Below are 25412 nucleotides of genomic sequence, written 5' to 3' on the forward strand. Positions count from 1 at the left end.
CTCGTCCCAATTGCTCACCCAGTCTGCCATTTTTTCTTACTGTGGCAAGTCTGCCAGAAGCGATATGTCACTAGTTGTGTATCATAAAAGAGTGATCGTTACTCCTCCCAGGGGTTATTCGAGATATCTTAATCGAAACCCTAGTAACGAGCATTGGCTACCTTAAGAGAGTCATAGTTACTCGTCCCAATTGCTCACCGAGTCTAACATATTTTCTTACAGCGGCCAGTCTGCCAGAAGCGATATGTCACTAGTTGTGTATCATAAAAGAGTGATCCTTTCTCCTCCCAGGGGTTATTCGAGATATCTTAATCGAAACCCTAGTAACGAGGCATTGGCTACCTTAAGAGAGTCATAGTTACTCGTCCCAATTGCTCACCCAGTCTGCCATTTTTTCTTACTGTGGCAAAACTGCCAGAAGCGATATGGCACTAGTTGTGTATCATTAAAGAGTCATCGTTAATCCTCCCAGGGGTTATTCGAGATATCTTAATCGAAACCCTAGTAACGATTCATTGGCTACCTTAAGAATGTCATAGTAACTCGTCCCAATTGCTCACCCAGTCTGCCATTTTTTCTTACTGCGGCCAGTCTGCCAGAAGCGATATGTCACTAGTTGTGTGTCATAATAGAGTGATCGTTACTCCTCCCAGGGGTTATTCGAGATATCATAATCGAAACCCTAGTAACGAGGCATTGGCTACCTTAAGAGAGTCATAGTTACTCGTCCCAATTGCTCACCCAGTCCAACATTTTTTCTTACTGCGGCCAGTCTGCCAGAAGCGATATGTCACTAGTTGTGTATCATAAAAGAGTGATCCTTTCTCCTCCCAGGGGTTATTCGAGATATCTTAATCGAAACCCTAGTAACGAGGCATTGGCTACCTTAAGAGAGTCATAGTTACTCGTCCCAATTGCTCACCCAGTCTGCCATTTTTTCTAACTGCGGCCAGTCTGCCAGAAGCGATATATCACTAGTTGTGTATCATAAAAGAGTAATCGTTTCTCCTCCCAGGGGTTATTCGAGATATCTTAATCGAAACCCTAGTAACGAGGCATTGGCTACCTTAAGAGAGTCATAGTTACTCGTCCCAATTGCTCACCCAGTCTGCCATTTTTTCTTACTGTGGCAAGTCTGCCACAAGCGATATGTCACTAGTTGTGTATCATTAAAAAGTCATCGTTAATCCTCCCAGGGGTTATTCGAGATATCTTAATCGAAACCCTAGTAACGAGGCATTGGCTACCTTAAGAGAGTCATAGTTACTCGTCCCAATTGCTCACCCCGTCTGCCATTATTTTGTACTGTGGCAAGTCTGCCAAAAGCGATATGTCACTAGTTGTGTATCATAAAAGAGTGATCGTTACTCCTCCCAGAGGTTATTCGAGATATCTTAATCGAAACCCTAGTAACGAGGCATTGGCTACCTTAAGAGAGTCATAGGTACTCGTCCCAATTGCTCACCCAGTCTGCCATTTTTTCTTACTGCGGCCAGTCTGCCAGAAGCGATATGACACTAGTTGTGTATCATAAAAGAGTGATCCTTTCTCCTCCCAGGGGTTATTCGAGATATCTTAATCGAAACCCTAGTAACGAGGCATTGGCTACCTTAAGAGAGTCATAGTTACTCGTCCCAATTGCTCACTCAGTCTGCCATTTTTTCTTACTGCGGCCAGTCTGCCAGAAGCGATATGTCACTAGTTGTGTATCATAAAAGAGTGATCGTTTCTCCTCCCAGTGGTTATTCGAGATATCTTAATCGAAACCCTAGTAACGAGGCATTGGCTACCTGAAGAGAGTCATAGTTACTCGTCCCAATTGCTCACCCAGTCTGCCATTTTTTCTAACTGCGGACAGTCTGCCAGAAGCGATACGTCACTAGTTGTGTATCATAAAAGAGTGATCGTTACTTCTCCCAGGGGTTATTCGAGATATCTTAATCGAAAGCCTAGTAACGAATCATTGGCTACCTTAAGAGAGTCATAGTTACTCGTCCCAATTGCTCACACAGTCCAACATTTTTTCATACTGCAGCCAGTCTGCCAGAAGCGATATGTTACTAGTTGTGTATCATAAAAGAGTGATCCTTTCTCCTCCCAGGGGTTATTCGAGATATCTTAATCGAAAGCCTAGTAACGAATCATTGGCTACCTTAAGAGAGTCATAGTTACTCGTCCCAATTGCTCACCCAGTCTGCCATTTTTTCTTACTGCGGCCAGTCTGCCAGAAGCGATATGTCACTAGTTGTGTATCATAAAAGAGTGATCGTTACTCCTCCCAGGGCTTATTCGAGATATCTTAATCGAAACCCTAGTAACGAGGCATTGGCTACCTTAAGAGAGTCGTATTTACTCGTTCCAATTGCTCACCCAGTCTGCCATTTTTTCTTACAGCGGCCAGTCTGCCAGAAGCGATATGTCACTAGTTGTGTGTCATAATAGAGTGATCGTTACTCCTCCCAGGGGTTATTCGAGATATCATAATCGAAACCCTAGTAACGAGGCATTGGCTACCTTAAGAGAGTCATAGTTACTCGTCCCAATTGCTCACCCAGTCCAACATTTTTTCTTACTGCGGCCAGTCTGCCAGAAGCGATATGTCACTAGTTGTGTATCATAAAAGAGTGATCCTTTCTCCTCCCAGGGGTTATTCGAGATATCTTAATCGAAACCCTAGTAACTAGGCAATGGCTACCTTAAGAGAGTCATAGCTACTCGTCCCAATTGCTCACCCAGTCTGCCATTTTTTCTAACTGCGGCCAGTCTGCCAGAAGCGATATATCACTAGTTGTGTATCATAAAAGAGTAATCGTTTCTCCTCCCAGGGGTTATTCGAGATATCTTAATCGAAACCCTAGTAACGAGGCATTGGCTACCTTAAGAGAGTCATAGTTACTCGTCCCAATTGCTCACCCAGTCTGCCATTTTTTCTTACTGTGGCAAGTCTGCCAGAAGCGATATGTCACTAGTTGTGTATCATTAAAAAGTCATCGTTAATCCTCCCAGGGGTTATTCGAGATATCTTAATCGAAACCCTAGTAACGAGGCATTGGCTACCTTAAGAGAGTCATAGTTACTCGTCCCAATTGCTCACCCAGTCTGCCATTTTTATCTACTGTGGCAAGTCTGCCAAAAGCGATATGTCACTAGTTGTGTATCATAAAAGAGTGATCGTTACTCCTCCCAGGGGTTATTCGAGATATCTTAATCGAAACCCTAGTAACGAGGCATTGGCTACCTTAAGAGAGTCTTAGGTACTCGTCCCAATTGCTCACCCAGTCTGCCATTTTTTCTTACTGCGGCCAGTCTGCCAGAAGCGATATGACACTAGTCGTGTATCATAAAAGAGTGATCCTTTCTCCTCCCAGGGGTTATTCGAGATATCTTAATCGAAACCCTAGTAACGAGGCATTGGCTACCTTAAGAGAGTCATAGTTACTCGTCCCAATTGCTCACCCAGTCTGCCATTTTTTCTTACTGCGGCCAGTCTGCCAGAAGCGATATGTCACTAGTTGTGTATCATAAATGAGTGATCGTTTCTCCTCCCAGGGGTTATTCGAGATATCTTAATCGAAACCCTAGTAACGAGGCATTGGCTACCTTAAGAGAGTCATAGTTACTCGTCCCAATTGCTCACCCAGTCTGCCATTTTTTCTTACTGTGGCAAGTCTGCCAGAAGCGATATGTCACTAGTTGTGTATCATTAAAGAGTCATCGTTAATCCTCCCAGGGGTTATTCGAGATATCTTAATCGAAACCCTAGTAACGAGGCATTGGCTACCTTAAGAGAGTCATAGTTACTCGTCCCAATTGCTCACCCAGTCTGCCATTTTTTCTTACTGTGGCAAGTCTGCCAGAAGCGATATGTCACTAGTTGTGTATCATAAATGAGTGATCGTTTCTCCTCCCAGGGGTTATTCGAGATATCTTAATCGAAACCCTAGTAACGAGGCATTGGCTACCTTAAGAGAGTCATAGTTACACTTTCAAATTGCTCACCCAGTCTGCCATTTTTTCTTACTGTGTCAAGTCTGCCAGAAGCGATATGGCACTAGTTGTGTATCATTAAAGAGTTATCGTTAATCCTCCCAGGGGTTATTCGAGATATCTTAATCGAAACCCTAGTAACGAGGCATTGGCTACCTTAAGAGAGTCATATTTACTCGTCCCAATTGCTCACCCAGTCTGCCATTTTTTCTTACTGCGGCCAGTCTGCCAGAAGCGATATGTCACTAGTTGTGTATCATAATAGAGTGATCGTTACTCCTCCCAGGGGTTATTCGAGATATCTTAATCGAAACCCTAATAACGAGGCATTGGCTACCTTAAGAGAGTCATAGTTACTCATCCCAATTGCTCACCGAGTCTGACATTTTTTCTTACAGCAGCCAGTCTGCCAGAAGCGATATGTCACTAGTTGTGTATCATAAAAGAGTGATCCTTTCTCCTCCCAGGGGTTATTCGAGATACCTTAATCGAAACCCTAGTAACGAGGCATTAGCTACCTTAAGAGAGTCATAGTTACTCGTCCCAATTCCTCACAAAGTCTGCCATTTTTTCTTACTGCGGCCAGTCTGCCAGAAGCGATATGTCACTAGTTGTGTATCATAAAAGAGTGATCCTTTCTCCTCCCAGGGGTTATTCGAGATATCTTAATCGAAACCCTAGTAACGAGGCATTGGCTACCTTAAGAGAGTCATAGCTACTCGTCGCAATTGCTCACACAGTCTGCCATTTTTTCTTACTGCGGCCAGTCTGCCAGAAGCTATATGTCACTAGTTGTGTATCATAAAAGAGTGATCGTTACACCTCCCAGGGGTTATTCGAGATATCTTAATCGAAACCCTAGTAACGAGGCATTGGATACCTTAAGAGCGTCATAGTTACTCGTCCCATGTGCTCACCCAGTCTGCCATTTTTTCTTACTGCGGCCAGTCTGCCAGAAGCGATATGTCACTAGTTGTGTATCATAAAAGAGTGATCCTTTCTCCTCCCAGGGGTTATTCGAGATATCTTAATCGAAACCCTAGTAACGAGGCATTGGCTACCTTAAGAGAGTCATAGCTACTCGTCGCAATTGCTCACCCAGTCTGCCATTTTTTCTTACTGCGGCCAGTCTGCCAGAAGCTATATGTCACTAGTTGTGTATCATAAAAGAGTGATCGTTACACCTCCCAGGGGTTATTCGAGATATCTTAATCGAAACCCTAGTAACGAGGCATTGGCTACCTTAAGAGAGTCATAGCTACTCGTCGCAATTGCTCACCCAGTCTGCCATTTTTTCTTACTGCGGCCAGTCTGCCAGAAGCGATATGTCACTAGTTGTGTATCATAAAAGAGTGATCGTTACACCTCCCAGGGGTTATTCGAGATATCTTAATCGAAACCCTAGTAACGAGGCATTGACTACCTTAAGAGAGTCATAGTTACTCGTCCCAATTGCTCACCCAGTCTGCCATTATTTTGTACTGTGGCAAGTCTGCCAGAAGCGATATGTCACTAGTTGTGTATCATAAAAGAGTGATCCTTTCTCCTCCCAGGGGTTATTCGAGATATCTTAATCGAAACCCTAGTAACGAGGCATTGGCTACGTAAGAGAGTCATAGTTACTCGTCCCAATTGCTCACCCAGTCTGCCATTTTTTCTTAGTGCAGCCAGTCTGCCAGAAGCGATATGTCACTAGTTGTGTATCATAAAAGAGTGATCCTTTCTCCTCCCAGGGGTTATTCGAGATATCTTAATCGAAACCCTAGTAACGAGGCTTTGGCTACCTTAAGAGAGTCATAGTTACTCGTCCCAATTGCTCACCCAGTCTGCCATTTTTTCTTACTGCAGCCAGTCTGCCAGAAGCGATATGTCACTAGTTGTGTATCATAAATGAGTGATCGTTTCTCCTCCCAGGTGTTATTCGAGATATCTTAATCGAAACCCTAGTAACGAGGCATTGGCTACCTTAAGAGAGTCATAGTTACTCGTCCCAATTGCTCACACAGTCCAACATTTTTTCTTACTGCAGCCAGTCTGCCAGAAGCGATATGTCACTAGTTGTGTATCATAAAAGAGTGATCCATTCTCCTCCCAGGGGTTATTCGAGATATCTTAATCGAAACCCTAGTAACGAGGCATTGGCTACCTTAAGAGAGTCATAGCTACTCGTCCCAATTGCTCACCCAGTCTGCCATTTTTTCTTACTGCGGCCAGTCTGCCAGAAGCTATATGTCACTAGTTGTGTATCATAAAAGAGTGATCGTTACACCTCCCAGGGGTTATTCGAGATATCTTAATCGAAACCCTAGTAACGAGGCATTGGCTACCTTAAGAGAGTCATAGTTACTCGTCCCAACTGCTCACCCAGTCTGCCATTTTTTCTTACTGCGGCCAGTCTGCCAGAAGCGATATGTCACTAGTTTTGTATCATAAAAGAGTGATCCTTTCTCCTCCCTGGGTTTATTCGAGATATCTTAATCGAAACCCTAGTAACGAGGCATTGGCTACCTTAAGAGAGTCATAGTTACCCGTCCCAATTGCTCACCCAGTCTGCCATTTTTTCTTACTGCAGCCAGTCTGCCAGAAGCGATATGTCACTAGTTGTGTATCGTAAAAGAGTGATCCTTTCTCCTCCTAGGGGTTATTCGAGATACCTTAATCGAAACCCTAGTAACGAGGCATTGGCTACATTAAGAGAGTCATAGTTACTCGTCCCAATTGCTCACCGAGTCTGCCATTTTTTCTTACAGCGGCCAGTCTGCCAGAAGCGATATGTCACTAGTTGTGTATCATAAAAGAGTGATCGTTTCTCCTCCCACTGGTTATTTGAGATATCTTAATCGAAACCCTAGTAACGAGGCATTGGCTACCTTAAGAGAGTCATAGCTACTCGTCCCAATTGCTCACCCAGTCTGCCAGTTTTTCTTACTGCGGCCAGTCTGCCAGAAGCGATATGTCACTAGTTGTGTATCATAAAAGAGTGATCGTTACACCTCCCAGGGGTTATTCGAGATATCTTAATCTAAACCCTAGTAACGAGGCATTGACTACCTTAAGAGAGTCATAGTTACTCGTCCCAATTGCTCACCCAGTCTGCCATTTTTTCGTACTGCGGCCAGTCTGCCAGAAGCGATATGTCAGTAGTTGTGTATCATAAAAGAGTGATCATTTCTCCTCCCAGGGGTTATTCGAGATATCTTAATCGAAACCCTAGTAATGATGCATTGGCTACCTTAAGAGAGTCATAGTTACTCGTCCCAATTGCTCACCCAGTCTGCCGTTTTTCTTACTGTTTCAAGTCTGCCAGAAGCGATATGTCACTAGTTGTGTATCATTAAAGAGTCATCGTTAATCCTCCCAGGGGTTATTTAAGATATCTTAATCGAAACCCTAGTAATGAAGCATTGGCTACCTTAAGAGAGTCATAGTTACTCGTCCCAATTGCTCACACAGTCCAACATTTTTTCTTACTGCAGCCAGTCTGCCAGAAGCGATATGTCACTAGTTGTGTATCATTAAAGAGTCATCGTTAATCCTCCCAGGGGTTATTCGAGATATCTTAATCGAAACCCTAGTAACGAGGCATTGGCTACCTTAAGAGAGTCATAGTTACTCGTCCCAATTGCTCACACAATCAAACATTTTTTCTTACTGCAGCCAGTCTGCCAGAAGCGATATGTCACTAGTTGTGTATCATAAAAGAACCGTCGTTACTCCTCCGAGGGGTTATTCGAGATATCTTAATCGAATCCCTAGTAACGAGGCATTGGCTACCTTACTCGTCGCAATTGCTCACCCAGTCTGCCATTTTTTCTTACTGCGACCAGTCTGCCAGAAGCGATATGTCACTAGTTGTGTATCATAAAAGAGTGTTCGTTTCTCCTCCCAGGGGTTATTCGAGATATCTTAATCGAAACCCTAGTAACGAGGCATTGGCTACCTTAAGAGAGTCATAGTTACTCGTCCCAATTGCTCACCCAGTCTGCCATATTATCTTACTGTGGCAAGGCTGCCAGAAGCGATATGTCACTAGTTGAGTATCATTAAAGAGTCATCGTTAATCCTCCCAGGGGTTATTTGAGATATCTTAATCGAAACCCTAGTATCGAGGCATTGGCTACCTTAAGAGAGTCATAGTTACTCGTCCCAATTGCTCACACAGTGTAACATTTTTTCTTACTGCAGCCAGTCTGCCAAAAGCGATATGTCACTAGTTGTGTATCATAAATGAGTGATCGTTTCTGCTCCCAGGGGTTATTTTAGATATCTTAATCGAAACCCTAGTAACGAGGCATTGGCTACCTTAAGAGAGTCATAGTTACTCGTCCCAATTGCTCACCCAGTCTGCCATTTTTTCTTACTGTGGCAAGTCTGCCAGAAGCGATATGGCACTAGTTGTGTATCATTAAAGAGTCATCGTTAATCCTCCCAGGGGTTATTCGAGATATCTTAATCGAAACCCTAGTAACGAGGCATTGGCTACCTTAAGAATGTCATAGTAACTCGTCCCAGTTTCTCACCCAGTCTGCCATTTTTTCTTACTGCGGCCAGTCTGCCAGAAGCGATATGTCACTAGTTGTGTATCATAAAAGAGTGATCGTTACTCCTCCCAGGGGTTATTCGAGATATCTTAATCGAAACCCTAGTAACGAGGCATTGGCTACCTTAATAGAGTCATAGTTACTCGTCCCAATTGCTCACCCAGTCTGCCATTTCTTCTTACTGTGGCAAGTCTGCCAGAAGCGATATGTCACTAGTTGTGTATCATTAAAAAGTCATCGTTAATCCTCCCAGGGGTTATTCGAGATATCTTAATCGAAACCCTAGTAACGAGGCATTGGCTACCTTAAGAGAGTCATAGTTACTCGTCCCAATTGCTCACCCAGTCTGCCATTTTTTCTTACTGTGGCAAGTCTGCCAAAAGCGATATGTCACTAGTTGTGTATCATAAAAGAGTGATCGTTACTCCTCCGAGGGGTTATTCGAGATATCTTAATCGAAACCCTAGTAACGAGGCATTGGCTACCTTAAGAGAGTCATAGGTACTCGTCCCAATTGCTCACCCAGTCTGCCATTTTTTCTTACTGCGGCCAGTCTGCCAGAAGCCATATGACACTAGTTGTGTATCATAAAAGAGTGATCCTTTCTCCTCCCAGGGGTTATTCGAGATATCTTAATCGAAACCCTAGTAACGAGGCATTGACTACCTTAAGAGAGTCATAGTTACTCGTTCCAATTGCTCACCCAGTCTGCCATTTTTTCTTACTGTGGCAAGTCTGCCAGAAGCGATATGTCACTAGTTGTGTATCATTAAAAAGTCATCGTTAATCCTCCCAGGGGTTATTCGAGATATCTTAATCGAAACCCTAGTAACGAGGCATTGGCTACCTTAAGAGAGTCATAGTTACTCGTCCCAATTGCTCACCCAGTCTGCCATTTTTTCTTACTGTGGCAAGTCTGCCAGAAGCGATATGTCACTAGTTGTGTATCATAAAAGAGTGATCGTTACTCCTCCCAGGGGTTATTCGAGATATCTTAATCGAAACCCTAGTAACGAGCATTGGCTACTTTAAGAGAGTCATAGTTACTCGTCCCAATTGCTCACCGAGTCTAACATATTTTCTTACAGCGGCCAGTCTGCCAGAAGCGATATGTCACTAGTTGTGTATCATAAAAGAGTGATCCTTTCTCCTCCCAGGGGTTATTCGAGATATCTTAATCGAAACCCTAGTAACGAGGCATTGGCTACCTTAAGAGAGTCATAGTTACTCGTCCCAATTGCTCACCCAGTCTGCCATTTTTTCTTACTGTGGCAAAACTGCCAGAAGCGATATGGCACTAGTTGTGTATCATTAAAGAGTCATCGTTAATCCTCCCAGGGGTTATTCGAGATATCTTAATCGAAACCCTAGTAACGATTCATTGGCTACCTTAAGAATGTCATAGTAACTCGTCCCAATTGCTCACCCAGTCTGCCATTTTTTCTTACTGCGGCCAGTCTGCCAGAAGCGATATGTCACTAGTTGTGTGTCATAATAGAGTGATCGTTACTCCTCCCAGGGGTTATTCGAGATATCATAATCGAAACCCTAGTAACGAGGCATTGGCTACCTTAAGAGAGTCATAGTTACTCGTCCCAATTGCTCACCCAGTCCAACATTTTTTCTTACTGCGGCCAGTCTGCCAGAAGCGATATGTCACTAGTTGTGTATCATAAAAGAGTGATCCTTTCTCCTCCCAGGGGTTATTCGAGATATCTTAATCGAAACCCTAGTAACGAGGCATTGGCTACCTTAAGAGAGTCATAGTTACTCGTCCCAATTGCTCACCCAGTCTGCCATTTTTTCTAACTGCGGCCAGTCTGCCAGAAGCGATATATCACTAGTTGTGTATCATAAAAGAGTAATCGTTTCTCCTCCCAGGGGTTATTCGAGATATCTTAATCGAAACCCTAGTAACGAGGCATTGGCTACCTTAAGAGAGTCATAGTTACTCGTCCCAATTGCTCACCCAGCCTGCCATTTTTTCTTACTGTGGCAAGTCTGCCACAAGCGATATGTCACTAGTTGTGTATCATTAAAAAGTCATCGTTAATCCTCCCAGGGGTTATTCGAGATATCTTAATCGAAACCCTAGTAACGAGGCATTGGCTACCTTAAGAGAGTCATAGTTACTCGTCCCAATTGCTCACCCCGTCTGCCATTATTTTGTACTGTGGCAAGTCTGCCAAAAGCGATATGTCACTAGTTGTGTATCATGAAAGAGTGATCGTTACTCCTCCCAGAGGTTATTCGAGATATCTTAATCGAAACCCTAGTAACGAGGCATTGGCTACCTTAAGAGAGTCATAGGTACTCGTCCCAATTGCTCACCCAGTCTGCCATTTTTTCTTACTGCGGCCAGTCTGCCAGAAGCGATATGACACTAGTTGTGTATCATAAAAGAGTGATCCTTTCTCCTCCCAGGGGTTATTCGAGATATCTTAATCGAAACCCTAGTAACGAGGCATTGGCTACCTTAAGAGAGTCATAGTTACTCGTCCCAATTGCTCACTCAGTCTGCCATTTTTTCTTACTGCGGCCAGTCTGCCAGAAGCGATATGTCACTAGTTGTGTATCATAAAAGAGTGATCGTTTCTCCTCCCAGTGGTTATTCGAGATATCTTAATCGAAACCCTAGTAACGAGGCATTGGCTACCTTAAGAGAGTCATAGTTACTCGTCCCAATTGCTCACCCAGTCTGCCATTTTTTCTAACTGCGGACAGTCTGCCAGAAGCGATACGTCACTAGTTGTGTATCATAAAAGAGTGATCGTTACTTCTCCCAGGGGTTATTCGAGATATCTTAATCGAAAGCCTAGTAACGAATCATTGGCTACCTTAAGAGAGTCATAGTTACTCGTCCCAATTGCTCACACAGTCCAACATTTTTTCATACTGCAGCCAGTCTGCCAGAAGCGATATGTTACTAGTTGTGTATCATAAAAGAGTGATCCTTTCTCCTCCCAGGGGTTATTCGAGATATCTTAATCGAAACCCCAGTAACGAATCATTGGCTACCTTAAGAGAGTCATAGTTACTCGTCCCAATTGCTCACCCAGTCTGCCATTTTTTCTTACTGCGGCCAGTCTGCCAGAAGCGATATGTCACTAGTTGTGTATCATAAAAGAGTGATCGTTACTCCTCCCAGGGCTTATTCGAGATATCTTAATCGAAACCCTAGTAACGAGGCATTGGCTACCTTAAGAGAGTCGTATTTACTCGTTCCAATTGCTCACCCAGTCTGCCATTTTTTCTTACAGCGGCCAGTCTGCCAGAAGCGATATGTCACTAGTTGTGTATCATAAAAGACTGATCGTTTCTCCTCCCAGGGGTTATTCGAGATATCTTAATCGAAACCCTAGTAACGAGGCATTGGCTACCGTAAGAGAGTCATAGTTACTCGTCCCAATTGCTCACCCAGTCTGCCATTCTTTCTCACTGCGGCCAGTCTGCCAGAAGCGATATATCACTAGTTGTGTATCATAAAAGAGTAATCGATTCTCCTCCCAGGGGTTATTCGAGATATCTTAATCGAAACCCTAGTAACGAGGCATTGGCTACCTTAAGAGAGTCATAGTTACTCGTCCCAATTGCTCACCCAGTCTGCCATTTTTTCTTACTGTGGCAAGTCTGCCAGAAGCGATATGGCACTAGTTGTGTATCATTAAAGAGTCATCGTTAATCCTCCCAGGGGTTATTCGAGATATCTTAATCGAAACCCTAGTAACGAGGCATTGGCTACCTTAAGAATGTCATAGTAACTCGTCCCAATTGCTCACCCAGTCTGCCATTTTTTCTTACTGCGGCCAGTCTGCCAGAAGCGATATGTCACTAGTTGTGTATCATAATAGAGTGATCGTTACTCCTCCCAGGGGTTATTCGAGATATCATAATCGAAACCCTAGTAACGAGGCATTGGCTACCTTAAGAGAGTCATAGTTACTCGTCCCAATTGCTCACCCAGTCCAACATTTTTTCTTACTGCGGCCAGTCTGCCAGAAGCGATATGTCACTAGTTGTGTATCATAAAAGAGTGATCCTTTCTCCTCCCAGGGGTTATTCGAGATATCTTAATCGAAACCCTAGTAACGAGGCAATGGCTACCTTAAGAGAGTCATAGCTACTCGTCCCAATTGCTCACCCAGTCTGCCATTTTTTCTAACTGCGGCCAGTCTGCCAGAAGCGATATATCACTAGTTGTGTATCATAAAAGAGTAATCGTTTCTCCTCCCAGGGGTTATTCGAGATATCTTAATCGAAACCCTAGTAACGAGGCATTGGCTACCTTAAGAGAGTCATAGTTACTCGTCCCAATTGCTCACCCAGTCTGCCATTTTTTCTTAATGTGGCAAGTCTGCCAGAAGCGATATGTCACTAGTTGTGTATCATTAAAAAGTCATCGTTAATCCTCCCAGGGGTTATTCGAGATATCTTAATCGAAACCCTAGTAACGAGGCATTGGCTACCTTAAGAGAGTCATAGTTACTCGTCCCAATTGCTCACCCAGTCTGCCATTTTTATCTACTGTGGCAAGTCTGCCAAAAGCGATATGTCACTAGTTGTGTATCATAAAAGAGTGATCGTTACTCCTCCCAGGGGTTATTCGAGATATCTTAATCGAAACCCTAGTAACGAGGCATTGGCTACCTTAAGAGAGTCTTAGGTACTCGTCCCAATTGCTCACCCAGTCTGCCATTTTTTCTTACTGCGGCCAGTCTGCCAGAAGCGATATGACACTAGTCGTGTATCATAAAAGAGTGATCCTTTCTCCTCCCAGGGGTTATTCGAGATATCTTAATCGAAACCCTAGTAACGAGGCATTGGCTACCTTAAGAGAGTCATAGTTACTCGTCCCAATTGCTCACCCAGTCTGCCATTTTTTCTTACTGCGCCCAGTCTGCCAGAAGCGATATGTCACTAGTTGTGTATCATAAAAGAGTGATTGTTTCTCCTTTCAGGGTTTATTCGAGATATCTTAATCGAAACCCTAGTAACGAGGCATTGGCTACCTTAAGAGAGTCATAGTTACTCGTCCCAATTGCTCACAAAGTCTGCCATTTTTTCTTACTGTGGCAAGTCTGCCAGAAGCGATATGTCACTAGTTGTGTATCATTAAAGAGTCATCGTTAATCCTCCCATGGGTTATTCGAGATATCTTAATCGAAAGCCTAGTAACGAGGCATTGGCTACCTTAAGAGAGTCATAGTTACTCATCCCAATTGCTCACACAGTCCAACATTTTTTCTTACTGCAGCCAGTCTGCCAGAAGCGATATGTCACTAGTTGTGTATCATAAAAGAGTGATCCTTTCTCCTCCCAGGGGTTATTCGAGATATCTTAATCGAAACCCCAGTAACGAAGCATTGGCTACCTTAAGAGAGTCATAGCTACTCGTCCCAATTGCTCACCCAGTCTGCCATTTTTTCTTACTGCGGCCAGTCTGCCAGAAGATATATGTCACTAGTTGTGTATCATAAAAGAGTGATCCTTTCTCCTCCCAGGGGTTGTTCGAGATATCTTAATCGAAACCTTAGTAACGAATCATTGGCTACCTTAAGAGAGTCATAGTTACTCGTTCCAATTGCTCACCCAGTCTGCCATTTTTTCTTACTGCGGCCAGTCTGCCAGAAGCGATATGTCACTAGTTGTGTATCATAAAAGAGTGATCGTTACTCCTCCCAGGGGTTATTCGAGATATCTTAATCGAAACCCTAGTAACGAGGCATTGGCTACCTTAAGAGAGTCATATTTACTCGTCCCAATTGCTCACCCAGTCTGCCATTTTTTCTTACAGCGGCCAGTCTGCCAGAAGCGATATGTCACTAGTTGTGTATCATAAAAGAGTGATCGTTTCTCCTCCCAGGGGTTATTCGAGATATCTTAATCGAAACCCTAGTAACGAGGCATTGGCTACCATAAGAGAGTCATAGTTACTCGTCCCAATTGCTCACCCAGTCTGCCATTTTTTCTTACTGCGGCCAATCTGCCAGAAGCGATATGTCACTAGTTGTGTATCATAAAAGAGTGATCGTTACTCCTCCCAGGGGTTATTCGAGATATCTTAATCGAAACCCTTGTAACGAGGCATTGGCTACCTTAAGAGAGTCATAGTTACTCGTCCCAATTGCTCACCCAGTCTGCCATTTTTTCTTACTGCGGCCAGTCTGCCAGAAGCGATATGTCACTAGTTGTGTATCATAAAAGAGTGATCCTTTCTCCTCCCAGGGGTTATTCGAGATATCTTAATCGAAACCTTAGTAACGAATCATTGGCTACCTTAAGAGAGTCATAGTTACTCGTTCCAATTGCTCACCCAGTCTGCCATTTTTTCTTACTGCGGCCAGTCTGCCAGAAGCGATGTGTCACTAGTTGTGTATCATAAAAGAGTGATCGTTACTCCTCCCAGGGGTTATTCGAGATATCTTAATCGAAACCCTAGTAACGAGGCATTGGCTACCTTAAGAGAGTCATATTTACTCGTCCCAATTGCTCACCCAGTCTGCCATTTTTTCTTACAGCGGCCAGTCTGCCAGAAGCGATACGTCACTAGTTGTGTATCATAAAAGAGTGATCGTTTCTCCTCCCAGGGGTTATTCGAGATATCTTAATCGAAACCCTAGTAACGAGGCATTGGCTACCTTAAGAGAGTCATAGTTACTCGTCCCAATTGCTCACCCAGTCTGCCATTTTTTCTTACTGCGGCCAATCTGCCAGAAGGGATATGTCACTAGTTGTGTATCATAAAAGAGTGATCGTTACTCCTCCCAGGGGTTATTCGAGATATCTTAATCGAAACCCTTGTAACGAGGCATTGGCTACCTTAAGAGAGTCATAGTTACTCGTCCCAATTGCTCACCCAGTCTGCCATTTTTTCTTACTGTGGCAAGTCTGCCAGAAGCGATATGTCACTAGTTGTGTATCATTAAAAAGTCATCGTTAATCCTCCCAGAGGTTATTCGAGATATCTTAATCGAAACCCTAGTAACGAGGCATTGGCTACCTTAAGAGAGTCATAGTTACTCGTCCCAATTGCTCACCCAGTCTGCCATTATTTTGTACTGTGGCAAGTCTGCCAAAAGCGATATGTCACTAGTTGTGTATCATAAAAGAGTGATCGTTACTCCTCCCAGGGGTTATTCGAGATATCTTAATCGAAACCCTAGTAACGAGGCATTGGCTACCTTAAGAGAGTCATAGGTACTCGTCCCAATTGCTCACCCAGTCTGCCATTTTTTCTTACTGCGGCCAGTCTGCCAGAAGCGATATGACACTAGTTGTGTATCATAAAAGAGTGATCCTTTCTCCTCCCAGGGGTTATTCGAGATATCTTAATCGAAACCCTAGTAACGAGGCATTGGCTACCTTAAGAGAGTCATAGTTACTCGTCCCAATTGCTCACCCAGTCTGCCATTTTTTCTTACTGCGGCCAGTCTGCCAGAAGCGATATGTCACTAGTTGTGTATCATAAAAGAGTGATCGTTTCTCCTTTCAGGGGTTATTCGAGATATCTTAATCGAAACCCTAGTAACGAGGCATTGACTACCTTAAGAGAGTCATATTTACTCGTCCCAATTGCTCACCCAGTCTGCCATTTTTTGTTACTGTGGCAAGTCTGCCAGAAGCGATATGTCACTAGTTGTGTATCATTAAAGAGTCATCGTTAATCCTCCCAGGGGTTATTCGAGATATCTTAATCGAAACCCTAGTAACGAGGCAATGGCTACCTTAAGAGAGTCATAGTTACTCGTCCCAATTGCTCACCCAGTCTGCCATTTTTTCTAACTGCGGCCAGTCTGCCAGAAGCGATATATCACTAGTTGTGTATCATAAAAGAGTAATCGTTTCTCCTCCCAGGGGTTATTCGAGATATCTTAATCGAAACCCTAGTAACGAGGCATTGGCTACCTTAAGAGAGTCATAGTTACTCGTCCCAATTGCTCACCCAGTCTGCCATTTTTTCTTACTGTGGCAAGTCTGCCAGAAGCGATATGTCACTAGTTGTGTATCATTAAAAAGTCATCGTTAATCCTCCCAGGGGTTATTCGAGATATCTTAATCGAAACCCTAGTAACGAGGCATTGGCTACCTTAAGAGAGTCATAGTTACTCGTCCCAATTGCTCACCCAGTCTGCCATTTTTTTGTACTGTGGCAAGTCTGCCAAAAGCGATATGTCACTAGTTGTGTATCATAAAAGAGTGATCGTTACTCCTCCCAGGGGTTATTCGAGATATCTTAATCGAAACCCTAGTAACGAGGAATTGGCTACCTTAAGAGAGTCATAGGTACTCGTCCCAATTGCTCACCCAGTCTGCCATTTTTTCTTACTGCGGCCAGTCTGCCAGAAGCGATATGACACTAGTTGTGTATCATAAAAGAGTGATCCTTTCTCCTCCCAGGGGTTATTCGAGATATCTTAATCGAAACCCTAGTAACGAGGCATTGGCTACCTTAAGAGAGTCATAGTTACTCGTCCCAATTGCTCACCCAGTCTGCCATTTTTTCTTACTGCTGCCAGTCTGCCAGAAGCGATATGTCACTAGTTGTGTATCATAAAAGAGTGATTGTTTCTCCTTTCAGGGGTTATTCGAGATATCTTAATCGAAACCCTAGTAACGAGGCATTGACTACCTTAAGAGAGTCATATTTACTCGTCCCAATTGCTCACCCAGTCTGCCATTTTTTCTTACTGTGGCAAGTCTGCCAGAAGCGATATGTCACTAGTTGTGTATCATTAAAGAGTCATCGTTAATCCTCCCAGGGGTTATTCGAGATATCTTAATCGAAAGCCTAGTAACGAGGCATTGGCTACCTTAAGAGAGTCATAGTTACTCGTATCAATTGCTCACACAGTCCAACATTTTTTCTTACACCAGCCAGTCTGCCAGAAGCGATATGTCACTAGTTGTGTATCATAAAAGAGTGATCCTTTCTCCTCCCAGGGGTTATTCGAGATATCTTAATCGAAACCCCAGTAACGAGGCATTGGCTACCTTAAGAGAGTCATAGCTACTCGTCCCAATTGCTCACCCAGTCTGCCATTTTTTCTTACTGCGGCCAGTCTGCCAGAAGATATATGTCACTACTTGTGTATCATAAAGAGTGATCCTTTCTCCTCCCAGGGGTTATTCGAGATATCTTAATCGAAACCCCAGTAACGAATCATTGGCTACCTTAAGAGAGTCATAGTTACTCGTCCCAATTGCTCACCCAGTCTGCAATTTTTTCTTACTGCGGCCAGTCTGCCAGAAGCGATATGTCACTAATTGTGTATCATAAAAGAGTGATCGTTACTCCTCCCAGGGGTTATTCGAGATATCTTAATCGAAACCCTAGTAACGAGGCATTGGCTACCTTAAGAGAGTAATATTTACTCGTCCCAATTGCTCACCCAGTCTGCCATTTTTTCTTACAGCGGCCAGTCTGCCAGAAGCGATATGTCACTAGTTGTGTATCATAAAAGAGTGATCGTTTCTCCTCCCAGGGGTTATTCGAGATATCTTAATCGAAACCCTAGTAACGAGGCATTGGCTACCTTAAGAGAGTCATAGTTACTCGTCCCAATTGCTCAACCAGTCTGCCATTTTTTCTTACTGTGGCCAGTCTGCCAGAAGCGATATGTCACTAGTTGTGTATCATAAAAGAGCGATCGTTACTCCTCCCAGGGGTTATTCGAGATATCTTAATCGAAACCCTAGTAACGAGGCATTGGCTACCTTAAGAGAGTCATAGTTACTCGTCCCAATTGCTCACCCATCTGCCATTTTTTCTTACTGCGGCCAGTCTGCCAGAAGCGATATGACACTAGTTGTGTATCATAAAAGAGTGATCCTTTCTCCTCCCAGGGGTTATTCGAGATATCTTAATCGAAACCCTAGTAACGAGGCATTGGCTACCTTAAGAGAGTCATAGTTACTCGTCCCAATTGCTCACCCAGTCTGCCATTTTTTCTTACTGCTGCCAGTCTGCCAGAAGCGATATGTCACTAGTTGTGTATCATAAAAGAGTGATTGTTTCTCCTTTCAGGGGTTATTCGAGATATCTTAATCGAAACCCTAGTAACGAGGCATTGACTACCTTAAGAGAGTCATATTTACTCGTCCCAATTGCTCACCCAGTCTGCCATTTTTTCTTACTGTGGCAAGTCTGCCAGAAGCGATATGTCACTAGATGTGTATCATTAAAGAGTCATCGTTAATCCTCCCAGGGGTTATTCGAGATATCTTAATCGAAAGCCTAGTAACGAGGCATTGGCTACCTTAAGAGAGTCATAGTTACTCGTATCAATTGCTCACACAGTCCAACATTTTTTCTTACTCCAGCCAGTCTGCCAGAAGCGATATGTCACTAGTTGTGTATCATAAAAGAGTGATCCTTTCTCTTCCCAGGGGTTATTCGAGATATCTTAATCGAAACCCCAGTAACGAGGCATTGGCTACCTTAAGAGAGTCATAGTTACTCGTCCCAATTGCTCACCCAGTCTGCAATTTTTTCTTACTGCGGCCAGTCTGCCAGAAGCGATATGTCACTAGTTGTGTATCATAAAAGAGTGATCGTTACTCCTCCCAGGGGTTATTCGAGATATCTTAATCGAAACCCTAGTAACGAGGCATTGGCTACCTTAAGAGAGTAATATTTACTCGTCCCAATTGCTCACCCAGTCTGCCATTTTTTCTTACAGCGGCCAGTCTGCCAGAAGCGATATGTCACTAGTTGTGTATCATAAAAGAGTGATCGTTTCTCCTCCCAGGGGTTATTCGAGATATCTTAATCGAAACCCTAGTAACGAGGCATTGGCTACCTTAAGAGAGTCATAGTTACTCGTCCCAATTGCTCAACCAGTCTGCCATTTTTTCTTACTGTGGCCAGTCTGCCAGAAGCGATATGTCACTAGTTGTGTATCATAAAAGAGTGATCGTTACTCCTCCCAGGGGTTATTCGAGATATCTTAATCGAAACCCTAGTAACGAGGCATTGGCTACCTTAAGAGAGTCATAGTTACTCGTCCCAATTGCTCACCCATCTGCCATTTTTTCTTACTGCGGCCAGTCTGCCAGAAGCGATATGACACTAGTTGTGTATCATAAAAGAGTGATCCTTTCTCCTCCCAGGGGTTATTCGAGATATCTTAATCGAAACCCTAGTAACGAGGCATTGGCTACCTTAAGAGAGTCATAGTTATTCGTCCCAATTGCTCACCAAGTCTGCCATTTTTTCTTACTGCGGCCAGTCTGCCAGAAGATATATGTCACTACTTGTGTATCATAAAGAGTGATCCTTTCTCCTCCCAGGGGTTATTCGAGATATCTTAATCGAAACCCCAGTAACGAATCATTGGCTACATTAAGAGAGTCATAGTTACTCGTCCCAATTGCTCACCCAGTCTGCCATTTTTTCTTACTGCGGCCAGTCTGCCAGAAGCGATATGTCACTAGTTGTGTATCATAAAAGAGTCATCGTTAATCCTCCCAGGGGTTATTCGAGATATCTTAATCGAAAGCCTAGTAACGAGGCATTGGCTACCTTAAGAGAGTCATAGTTACTCGTATCAATTGCTCACACAGTCCAACATTTTTTCTTACTCCAGCCAGTCTGCCAGAAGCGATATGTCACTAATTGTGTATCATAAAAGAGTGATCCTTTCTCCTCCCAGGGGTTATTCGAGATATCTTAATCGAAACCCCAGTAACGAGGCATTGGCTACCTTAAGAGAGTCATAGCTACTCGTCCCAATTGCTCACCCAGTCTGCCATTTTTTCTTACTGCGGCCAGTCTGCCAGAAGATATATGTCACTACTTGTGTATCATAAAGAGTGATCCTTTCTCCTCCCAGGGGTTATTCGAGATATCTTAATCGAAACCCTAGTAACGAGGCATTGGCTACCTTAAGAGAGTAATATTTACTCGTCCCAATTGCTCACCCAGTCTGCCATTTTTTCTTACAGCGGCCAGTCTGCCAGAAGCGATATGTCACTAGTTGTGTATCATAAAAGAGTGATCCTTTCTCCTCCCAGGGGTTATTCGAGATATCTTAATCGAAACCCTAGTAACGAGGCATTGGCAACCTTAAGAGAGTCATAGTTACTCGTCCCAATTGCTCAACCAGTCTGCCATTTTTTCTTACTGTGGCCAGTCTGCCAGAAGCGATATGTCACTAGTTGTGTATCATAAAAGAGTGATCGTTACTCCTCCCAGGGGTTATTCGAGATATCTTAATCGAAAGCCTAGTAACGAGGCATTGGCTACCTTAAGAGAGTCATAGATACTCGTCCCAATTGCTCACCCAGTCTGCCATTTTTTCTTACTGCGGCCAGTCTGCCAGAAGCGATATGACACTAGTTGTGTATCATAAAAGAGTGATCCTTTCTCCTCCCAGGGGTTATTCGAGATATCTTAATCGAAACCCTAGTAACGAGGCATTGGCTACCTTAAGAGAGTCATAGTTATTCGTCCCAATTGCTCACCAAGTCTGCCATTTTTTCTTACTGCGGCCAGTCTGCCAGAAGCGATATGTCACTAGTTGTGTATCATAAAAGAGTGATCGTTTCTCCTCCCAGGGGTTATTCGAGATATCTCAATCAAACCCTAGTAACGAGGCATTGACTACCTTAAGAGAGTCATATTTACTCGTCCCAATTGCTCACCCAGTCTGCCATTTTTTCTTACTGTGGCAAGTCTGCCAGAAGCGATATGTCACTAGTTGTGTATCATTAAAGAGTCATCGTTAATCCTCCCAGGGGTTATTCGAGATATCTTAATCGAAACCCTAGTAACGAGGCATTGGCTACCTTAAGAGAGTCATAGTTACTCGTCCCAATTGCTCACACAGTCCAACATTTTTTCTTACTGCAGCCAGTCTACCAGAAGCGATATGTCACTTGTTGTGTATCATAAAAGAGTGATCCTTTCTCCTCCCAGGGGTTATTCGAGATATCTTAATCGAAACCCTAGTAACGAGGCATTGGCTACCTTAAGAGAGTCATAGCTACTCGTCCCAATTGCTCACCCAGTCTGCCATTTTTTCTTACTGTGGCAAGTCTGCCAGAAGCGATATGTCACTAGTTGTGTATCATTAAAGAGTCATCGTTAATCCTCCCAGGGGTTATTCGAGATATCTTAATCGAAAGCCTAGTAACGAGGCATTGGCTACCTTAAGAGAGTCATAGTTACTCGTATCAATTGCTCACACAGTCCAACATTTTTTCTTACACCAGCCAGTCTGCCAGAAGCGATATGTCACTAGTTGTGTATCATAAAAGAGTGATCCTTTTTCCTCCCAGGGGTTATTCGAGATATCTTAATCGAAACCCCAGTAACGAGGCATTGGCTACCTTAAGAGAGTCATAGCTACTCGTCCCAATTGCTCACCCAGTCTGCCATTTTTTCTTACTGCGGCCAGTCTGCCAGAAGATATATGTCACTACTTGTGTATCATAAAGAGTGATCCTTTCTCCTCCCAGGGGTTATTCGAGATATCTTAATCGAAACCCCAGTAACGAATCATTGGCTACCTTAAGAGAGTCATAGTTACTCGTCCCAATTGCTCACCCAGTCTGCAATTTTTTCTTACTGCGGCCAGTCTGCCAGAAGCGATATGTCACTAATTGTGTATCATAAAAGAGTGATCGTTACTCCTCCCAGGGGTTATTCGAGATATCTTAATCGAAACCCTAGTAACGAGGCATTGGCTACCTTAAGAGAGTAATATTTACTCGTCCCAATTGCTCACCCAGTCTGCCATTTTTTCTTACAGCGGCCAGTCTGCCAGAAGCGATATGTCACTAGTTGTGTATCATAAAAGAGTGATCGTTTCTCCTCCCAGGGGTTATTCGAGATATCTTAATCGAAACCCTAGTAACGAGGCATTGGCTACCTTAAGAGAGTCATAGTTACTCGTCCCAATTGCTCAACCAGTCTGCCATTTTTTCTTACTGTGGCCAGTCTGCCAGAAGCGATATGTCACTAGTTGTGTATCATAAAAGAGCGATCGTTACTCCTCCCAGGGGTTATTCGAGATATCTTAATCGAAACCCTAGTAACGAGGCATTGGCTACCTTAAGAGAGTCATAGTTACTCGTCCCAATTGCTCACCCATCTGCCATTTTTTCTTACTGCGGCCAGTCTGCCAGAAGCGATATGACACTAGTTGTGTATCATAAAAGAGTGATCCTTTCTCCTCCCAGGGGTTATTCGAGATATCTTAATCGAAACCCTAGTAACGAGGCATTGGCTACCTTAAGAGAGTCATAGTTACTCGTCCCAATTGCTCACCCAGTCTGCCATTTTTTCTTACTGCTGCCAGTCTGCCAGAAGCGATATGTCACTAGTTGTGTATCATAAAAGAGTGATTGTTTCTCCTTTCAGGGGTTATTCGAGATATCTTAATCGAAACCCTAGTAACGAGGCATTGACTACCTTAAGAGAGTCATATTTACTCGTCCCAATTGCTCACCCAGTCTGCCATTTTTTCTTACTGTGGCAAGTCTGCCAGAAGCGATATGTCACTAGTTGTGTATCATTAAAGAGTCATCGTTAATCCTCCCAGGGGTTATTCGAGATATCTTAATCGAAAGCCTAGTAACGAGGCATTGGCTACCTTAAGAGAGTCATAGTTACTCGTATCAATTGCTCACACAGTCCAACATTTTTTCTTACTCCAGCCAGTCTGCCAGAAGCGATATGTCACTAGTTGTGTATCATAAAAGAGTGATCCTTTCTCTTCCCAGGGGTTATTCGAGATATCTTAATCGAAACCCCAGTAACGAGTCATTGGCTACCTTAAGAGAGTCATAGCTACTCGTCCCAATTGCTCACCCAGTCTGAAATTTCTTCTTACTGCGGCCAGTCTGCCAGAAGATATATGTCACTACTTGTGTATCATAAAGAGTGATCCTTTCTCCTCCCAGGGGTTATTCGAGATATCTTAATCGAAACCCCAGTAACGAATCATTGGCTACCTTAAGAGAGTCATAGTTACTCGTCCCAATTGCTCACCCAGTCTGCAATTTTTTCTTACTGCGGCCAGTCTGCCAGAAGCGATATGTCACTAGTTGTGTATCATAAAAGAGTGATCGTTACTCCTCCCAGGGGTTATTCGAGATATCTTAATCGAAACCCTAGTAACGAGGCATTGGCTACCTTAAGAGAGTAATATTTACTCGTCCCAATTGCTCACCCAGTCTGCCATTTTTTCTTACAGCGGCCAGTCTGCCAGAAGCGATATGTCACTAGTTGTGTATCATAAAAGAGTGATCGTTTCTCCTCCCAGGGGTTATTCGAGATATCTTAATCGAAACCCTAGTAACGAGGCATTGGCTACCTTAAGAGAGTCATAGTTACTCGTCCCAATTGCTCAACCAGTCTGCCATTTTTTCTTACTGTGGCCAGTCTGCCAGAAGCGATATGTCACTAGTTGTGTATCATAAAAGAGTGATCGTTACTCCTCCCAGGGGTTATTCGAGATATCTTAATCGAAACCCTAGTAACGAGGCATTGGCTACCTTAAGAGAGTCATAGTTACTCGTCCCAATTGCTCACCCATCTGCCATTTTTTCTTACTGCGGCCAGTCTGCCAGAAGCGATATGACACTAGTTGTGTATCATAAAAGAGTGATCCTTTCTCCTCCCAGGGGTTATTCGAGATATCTTAATCGAAACCCTAGTAACGAGGCATTGGCTACCTTAAGAGAGTCATAGTTATTCGTCCCAATTGCTCACCAAGTCTGCCATTTTTTCTTACTGCGGCCAGTCTGCCAGAAGATATATGTCACTACTTGTGTATCATAAAGAGTGATCCTTTCTCCTCCCAGGGGTTATTCGAGATATCTTAATCGAAACCCCAGTAACGAATCATTGGCTACCTTAAGAGAGTCATAGTTACTCGTCCCAATTGCTCACCCAGTCTGCCATTTTTTCTTACTGCGGCCAGTCTGCCAGAAGCGATATGTCACTAGTTGTGTATCATAAAAGAGTCATCGTTAATCCTCATAGGGGTTATTCGAGATATCTTAATCGAAAGCCTAGTAACGAGGCATTGGCTACCTTAAGAGAGTCATAGTTACTCGTATCAATTGCTCACACAGTCCAACATTTTTTCTTACTCCAGCCAGTCTGCCAGAAGCGATATGTCACTAGTTGTGTATCATAAAAGAGTGATCCTTTCTCCTCCCAGGGGTTATTCGAGATATCTTAATCGAAACCCCAGTAACGAGGCATTGGCTACCTTAAGAGAGTCATAGCTACTCGTCCCAATTGCTCACCCAGTCTGCCATTTTTTCTTACTGCGGCCAGTCTGCCAGAAGATATATGTCACTACTTGTGTATCATAAAGAGTGATCCTTTCTCCTCCCAGGGGTTATTCGAGATATCTTAATCGAAACCCCAGTAACGAATCATTGGCTACCTTAAGAGAGTCATAGTTACTCGTCCCAATTGCTCACCCAGTCTGCCATTTTTTCTTACTGCGGCCAGTCTGCCAGAAGCGATATGTCACTAGTTGTGTATCATAAAAGAGTGATCGTTACTCCTCCCAGGGGTTATTCGAGATATCTTAAACGAAACCCTAGTAACGAGGCATTGGCTACCTTAAGAGAGTAATATTTACTCGTCCCAATTGCTCAACCAGTCTGCCATTTTTTCTTACAGCGGCCAGTCTGCCAGAAGCGATATGTCACTAGTTGTGTATCATAAAAGAGTGATCCTTTCTCCTCCCAGGGGTTATTCGAGATATCTTAATCGAAACCCTAGTAACGAGGCATTGGCTACCTTAAGAGAGTCATAGTTACTCGTCCCAATTGCTCAACCAGTCTGCCATTTTTTCTTACTGTGGCCAGTCTGCCAGAAGCGATATGTCACTAGTTGTGTATCATAAAAGAGTGATCGTTACT

Source organism: Schistocerca gregaria, chromosome X (genome assembly GCF_023897955.1).
Source record: "Schistocerca gregaria isolate iqSchGreg1 chromosome X, iqSchGreg1.2, whole genome shotgun sequence".
Lineage (NCBI taxonomy): Eukaryota > Metazoa > Arthropoda > Insecta > Orthoptera > Acrididae > Schistocerca > Schistocerca gregaria.